The sequence below is a fragment of the Erpetoichthys calabaricus genome, chromosome 5 (assembly GCF_900747795.2).
Source record: "Erpetoichthys calabaricus chromosome 5, fErpCal1.3, whole genome shotgun sequence".
Taxonomy (NCBI): domain Eukaryota; kingdom Metazoa; phylum Chordata; class Cladistia; order Polypteriformes; family Polypteridae; genus Erpetoichthys; species Erpetoichthys calabaricus.
The window spans coordinates 20,482,432-20,489,167 of record NC_041398.2 but is presented as its reverse complement, the minus strand read 5'-3'; positions in this window follow the sequence as shown (position 1 = coordinate 20,489,167).

Genomic DNA, 6,736 nt, shown 5'->3' with positions numbered 1-6,736 from the left:
GCAGCGAGAGCTGTGCAGTTCATCAAGAGAGAGCAAAGAGCAGCCGATAATCTGCTGGCCAGTCTTTACGATCCGCTGAAGTGTCTTCCTCTGCGCTGTTGTACAGCTGGAAAGCCCCACGCAGAGGCAGTTAGCACAGGATACTCTCGATAGAGCAGTGATAGAAGGACACCAGCAGATTTTGGTGGATGTTCAGGAAATGAAGTGTCTGCTGAGCCTTCTTCGCCAGCTCAGCTGTGTTTCCTCCCCAGGACAGGTCTTACATGATGTGGACTCCCAGGAAGCGAAAGTCTGACACCCTCTCCACACAGTCCCCTCCGATGTAGAGTGGTTTGATGTCCGTTTTCTTTTTCCTGAAGTCCACAATGAGCTCCTTGGTCAGGAGCAGGTTATTGTCAGTGCACCACGCTGTCAGCCGCTCCACTTGGTCACTATAGGCGGACTCATCCTCCCCAGAGATGAGCCCCACTACAGTGGTGTCATCTGCAAATTTGACGATGGTGTTGCTGTGGTGGGCGGGGGTGCAGTCATGTGTGTACAGCGTGAAGAGCAGGGGGCTCAGCACACAGCCCTGAGGAGAGCCGGTGCTGATGCTGATGGCCGAGGAGATGTGAGGGCCCACCCTAACCCTTTGTGTGCGGTCTGTCAGCAAGTCTTTAATCCATAGACAGGTGGAATACATGTGCTCAGGGTGAACCTGCTCTCATCTGTGAAAAGCACAGTGCACCCACCAGTGGTGGACCTGCCAATTCTGGTATTTTGTGGCAAATGCCAATCTCGCTCCACGGTGCCCACTAGAGGATGTCGGGCCCTCAGACTACCCTCTTGAAGTCTGTTTCTAATTGTTTGGTCAGAGACATTCACCTCAGTGTTCTGCCTGCCTGCTGGAGGTCATTTTGTAGGCTCTGGCAGTGCTCATCCTGTCCCTCTTTGCCCAAAGGAGCAGATAGTGGTGGGTCCTGTTGATGGGTTAAGGACCTTCTACGAGGGGCCCTGTCCAGCTCTCCTCGACTAACTGTCTGTCTGTCTCCTGGAATGTCCTCCATGCCCTTGAGACTGTGCTGGGAGACACAGCAAACCTTCTGGCAATGGGAGGCATGTATCGATGTGCCTGCCATCCTGGAGAGGTTAGACTATCTGTGCCACCCAACTCTGTAGGGTCCAGGTATGGCCTCATGCTACCAGTAGTGACACTGACTGTAGACAAATGCAAAACAGATGAGGAGGGGAAAATGTCAGTGGCCTCCCTCCACTTGTTAAACCATTCATTCCTGTTTTTGGGGTCGTCTCATTGTTGCCCCTCTAGTGCACCAAAGCAGCTGAAACTGATGAATGAGCCCCTCTGCTACTTCACTGAGCAGATCAACAGCCCACAAGTTTCATTGACTTGATGCTGTACTCTCATTCAAAAGTGGGCCTTTCATTTTTTGAGCAGTATAATTTACCTGACTTAGTTCAACTGAAGTCACATAACCAGGGGGGCTCCAGCTGTCCCAAGCCTGACACAGACGGACAGAGTCACGAGTTCCAGCATAGCACCCGTTTATTTACAAAAGAGAAGCGTGTTTCCCTCGCTCCCCTGAACAGCACAACAATGTACTAACAACAAAATCCTTTTCTGTCTTCTTCTTCTTCTCTACTTTGTTATTCTGCCTCCACCATCAAACTTCGTCCCTCAGACCTCACCGACTCTGAGTCCTTGAATGGAGTGAGGGAGCTTTTTTTAAGGGGGCCTGGGAGTGTTCCCGATGGCTCATTAATCAGATCTGGAGTCACTTCCAGGTGTGGTGAAAGCCCAAAGTAGGGCTCTGCAGCTCCCCCTGGCAGGCTGTGCCAGACTCCAGCTCCCAGCATGCCCTGTGGAAATCCATGGTGTCACAGCCGACCAGCAGGGGCACCCTCTAGGTAATGACCAAGCAAATGCTCTCTCCCCCAGTCCTACCATCCAGCTGGCATAATGGCCGTGGCAGCCCATCACAACTGATTATGTTCAAGCAGCGTTGGACGATCTATTTGAGGTAGCATATCCAAACAAGACATTGGTGACCATGGCCTCCTCTAAGTATCTATTCTGTAAGGTACAAATAATCTTCAAAATGGCCATTCTCATCCAATCACCACAGCCAGTCTCTGTTTTCCAGGCTCTCTTCTTTCAATTTTTTCTCTATCTGCCAGCTTTTCCATTTCTTCTTTTCTCATTATGTGGAAGAAAACTATTTCTGATTGTTAGCAGCAACCTTTTTTTCCATCACCAGATCTGAGTAGAACTTCCTCGTTCCTAACTTAATTTCTATCTCAAATACCCATAACGCACATACAATTCAATACAATCCCCTTAGGATTAATAAAGTATCTATCTATCTATCTATCTATCTATCTATCTATCTATCTATCTATCTATCTATCTATCTATCTATCTATCTATCTATCTATCTATCTATCTATCTATCTATCTATCTTACAGAGTGCCTTTATCTATCTATCTATCTAATTCAGTTCTGCTCTTCCAAAACATTAAATATGGCTTTATTAAATGTTAGAGCATTAACCAACAAGACGTTTTCCATCAACAATCTTATTAGTTATAGGAAAATTGATTTTATTGCACTAAGTGAAATGTGGCTTAGCTCAGATGGTGCGGCTGTTTTAATCGAATCTGCGCCTCCAAATTACAGCTTTGCTCATGTGGATCGCCAAGGTAAGAAAGGCGCAGTTTAGCAAACATTTAGTCGAGCCGATTAAAGTGTAAAGATGTCGGCTTTGTCGAATTCAAGTCCTTTGATTATCTTGCCATTGTTATTCATGGAGTTGCTCAGTTTCTATTATTATCTGTGTATAGACCTCCTAAATACAATGCGTGTTTCTTTGAGGAATTCTCAGACTTGGTGTCAATTGTAATTCCGAACTATGACACACTCCTAATAGTCGGTGACTTTAACTTTCATATCAATAATCAGTGTGACCTGAAAGTAAAAGAATTCATGAACCTCCTGGACTCCTTTGATTTGACCCAGCACATTAGTCAGCTTACACATAAAGCAGGTCATACGTTAGACTTAGTAATTAGCAAAGGACTAAAAGTTGATGTGAAGCAGATCATTGATATTGGTCTATCAGACCATTTTCTTTTATTATTTAATATAGAAATAATGATGGAAAATATTCACAAGAAGCATATTGTTAAAAAACGCTTCTTTGATTCATCTGCAGCTTCAAAATTTACAAACATTTAAAGCAATCAGTCCATTTGTAGTAAGGTGGAAAATTTTAATATTGAGGTGAGAGCTGCTGCTGACATAGTTGCACCTGAAAAGATAGTTAAAAAATCTTCTAGTACTGTTATACAGTGGAAGACCCAAGGAGTGTCTGATCTTAAGAGAACATGCCAGAGAGCTGAGCGTAAATGGAGGAAGACTAAACTGACTGTCCATTATGAGATATTGAAGGTTAAAACAACAGAATACAATAACACAGTCCGTCTTGAGAGGCGCTGCTATTTCTATAGAATTATAAATAACAATGCTAGTAATCCCGGAGTCTTATTCTCTACGATTGATCGTCTGCTAAACACAGGTCACTCAATGGAATGCCTCCAAAATACTTCCAATGAAACTTGTGAGGCTTTTGCTGTATTTTTTAATCAAAAAATTAATGATATTACAAATAATATAGTACATCTCCCCAATACTGAACCACTTAAACCTTGGTACTCCATTTTAAACAAATTAAATTCTTTCACCAGGATAGATTTACCTGATTTACATAAAATAATTTCTCAACTGAGACCCTCCACCTGCGTCTTTGACCCAATACCAACAAGTTTTTCCAAAGAAGTATCAGGCGTGCTAATTGATAGTATTCTTGACATAGTAAACTCGTCATTAGATACGGGGGTCTTCCCAGACTGTCTTAAGACTGCTGTAGTTAAACCCCTGCTCAAGAAAAATAATCTCGACTCCTCTGCTTTTGAAAATTTTAGACCTATTTCTAACCTGCTTTTCTTAAGTAAAATTCTAGAGAAGGCAGTCATTATGTAGCTTAATGACCACCTCAATAAACCTGCTATTCTTGATAAGTTTCAGTCGGGTTTTACAACAAATCACAGTACAGGAACTACACTCGTTAAAGTAGTCAATGACTTGCAGGTAAATGCAGACAGAAGCCGTTTATCTGTTTTCATCCTCTTAGATCCAAGGGCCACATTTGATACCATTGATCACAATATTCTTAGAAATCGCCTTAGTCAATGGGTGGGCTGCTCTGGCAGGGTCTTAAATTGGTTTGAGTCCTACCTGGCAGGGAGATAATTCTTTGTAAGTTGTGGTAATTACAACTCAAAGACACATGACATTCTTATATGGTGTTCAATCCTGGGTCCGCTGCTCTTTTCGATTTACATGCTTCCGTTAGGTCAAATAATCTAAAGGCATAACGTGAGCTACCACAGCTATGCTGATGACACACAGCTGTATTTATCAATAGCGCCTGATGACCCCGACTCTCTTGATTCACTGACACAATGTCTTACTTGTGTTTCTGAATGGATGAGTAGTAATTTTCTCAAACTAAATAAAGAGAAAACAGAAATTTTAGTGATTGGCAATAATAGATATAATTAGGTTATTAGAAATAAGCTTAATGCATTAAGATTAAAAGTCAAAACGGAGGTAAGGAATTTAGGGGTAACTATTGACTCTGACCTGAATTTTAAATCACATATTAATCAGATCACTAGGACAGCATTTTTTCACTTAAGAAATATAGCAAAAGTTACACCTCTTATAACATTACAAGATGCTGAGAAATTAGTTCACGCTTTTGTTTTCAGTTGACTAGATTATTGTAATACACTCCTCTCAGGATCACCCAAAAAAGACATCAATCGATTACAACGAGTGCAGAATGCAGCTGCTAGAATCTTAACTAGGAAAAGAAAATCCGAGCACATCACCCCAGTCTTCGTGTCACTACACTGGTTACCGGTGCCATTTAGAATTGACTATAAAATGCTGCTTATAGTTTATAAAGCTTTCAATAATCTCGCTCCATCGTATATTTTGGAATGTCTGACACCTGACACTCCAAATCATAACCTTAGATCTTCAAATGAGTGTCTGCTTAGAATTCCAAGAGCTAAACTTTAAAGAAGTGGTGAGGCGGGCGGCCTTCTGCTATTAGGCACCTAAAATCTGGAATAGCTGACCGATAGGCTAACACGCTGGAGCACTTTAAATAACTCATTACTGTAACATGGCTTTCTCAGAGTGTCGTTTTAGTTTAATCCTGATGCTCTGTATATTCAATTAATTATCATTATCATTCAGGTGGCTCCTTAACCCGTACTAACTCCAACTTTCTCTTCTGTTCTTTTTCCAGTTTTCTGTGATGCTGACCTGCGCCACCACTACCTGATCAATGCACCGTGATGTCCTTACATTGATGGATTAAAGGCCAGAAGTCCACATGACCATCATCATCAAGTTCTTCCATGTGAACCCTGAATACAATGAGGACTGATTGAGGTCATTTATGTTAGGTAGAATTCCTAGATGGGGCTGGGTGGTCTCGTGGCCTGAACCCCTGCAGATTTAATTTTTTTCTCCAGCCATCTGGAGTTTTTATTTTATTTTATTTTTTCTGTCATCCCTGGATATCGGACCTTACTTTTTTTTTCTATGTTAATTAGTGTTCTCTTATTCTAATTTTTATTTACTTTGTCTTTTTTCCTCTTTCTTCATCATGTAAAGCACTTTGAGCTACATTATTTGTAGGAAAATGGGCAATATAAATAAATGTTGTTGTTGTTGGTATTGTAGCTGGCTTTTCTAAAGTGCATTAGGCACCACAGCTCCACTAACACAATTCTCCTTTCCATAGCTGGTGAAATTGATCTGTACATGAGAAGAAGGAATATTCTAGAATCCTGATTATAGTCTTCTTCCTGATCTTGAAGGTGTTATAACAACAAGTTGGTGCCAAACACAGTAATGCCCAAGCACAATTCTAGGTTCAAACTAAAGATTGCAACACCTTTCTTATACAAACACCAGCTTCTCACCCTCTGCCTCCTTTAAAGTGTTGCCCGCTGCCTCCCAACTGATGCCAATACATTCCTCCCACAGTCCAAAGACATACAGGTTAGGTGCATTGGCAATCCTAAATTGTCCCTGGTGTGTGCTTGGTGTGTGGGTGTGTGTGTGCCCTGCCCGGGGTTTGTTCCTGCTTTGCGCCCTGTGCTGGCTGGGATTGGCTCCGGCAGACCCCCAGTGACCCTGTGTTAGGATATTGCAGGTTGGACAATGACTGACTGACTGGTATTACAATCTCCTCAGAGCCTTGATCAGAACATCTTGGATGCTGTTTTTGATGGACCAGAGAGCAGGGCCATTTTAACAGCATCACAGGTTCCCAGGTAAAGTGGTGCCCTGGGACCCCTGTTTTGATAGCAGATAGCTGAACAGAAACACACATAGGCATCAGAAACATTGTGGGCACCTACTGTATGCTCCAAGGGCCCCAGGCCATCACCCATTGTGCCCTTACATTAAGATGGCTCTGCCAGAAAAAGAGAAGAAAGTGAGACAACAGCCAAAGATAACTGGAAACAAGAGGCTTGTGACAAAGAGCCAGCTGCACGACAGACAGAGAGAGAGAGAGAGGAGCCGGGCACAGCAGACATAGACTGGATTGATTTTTTTATTGTTTACTGCTCTTTTTTCACATGTAGAAAGTGTCT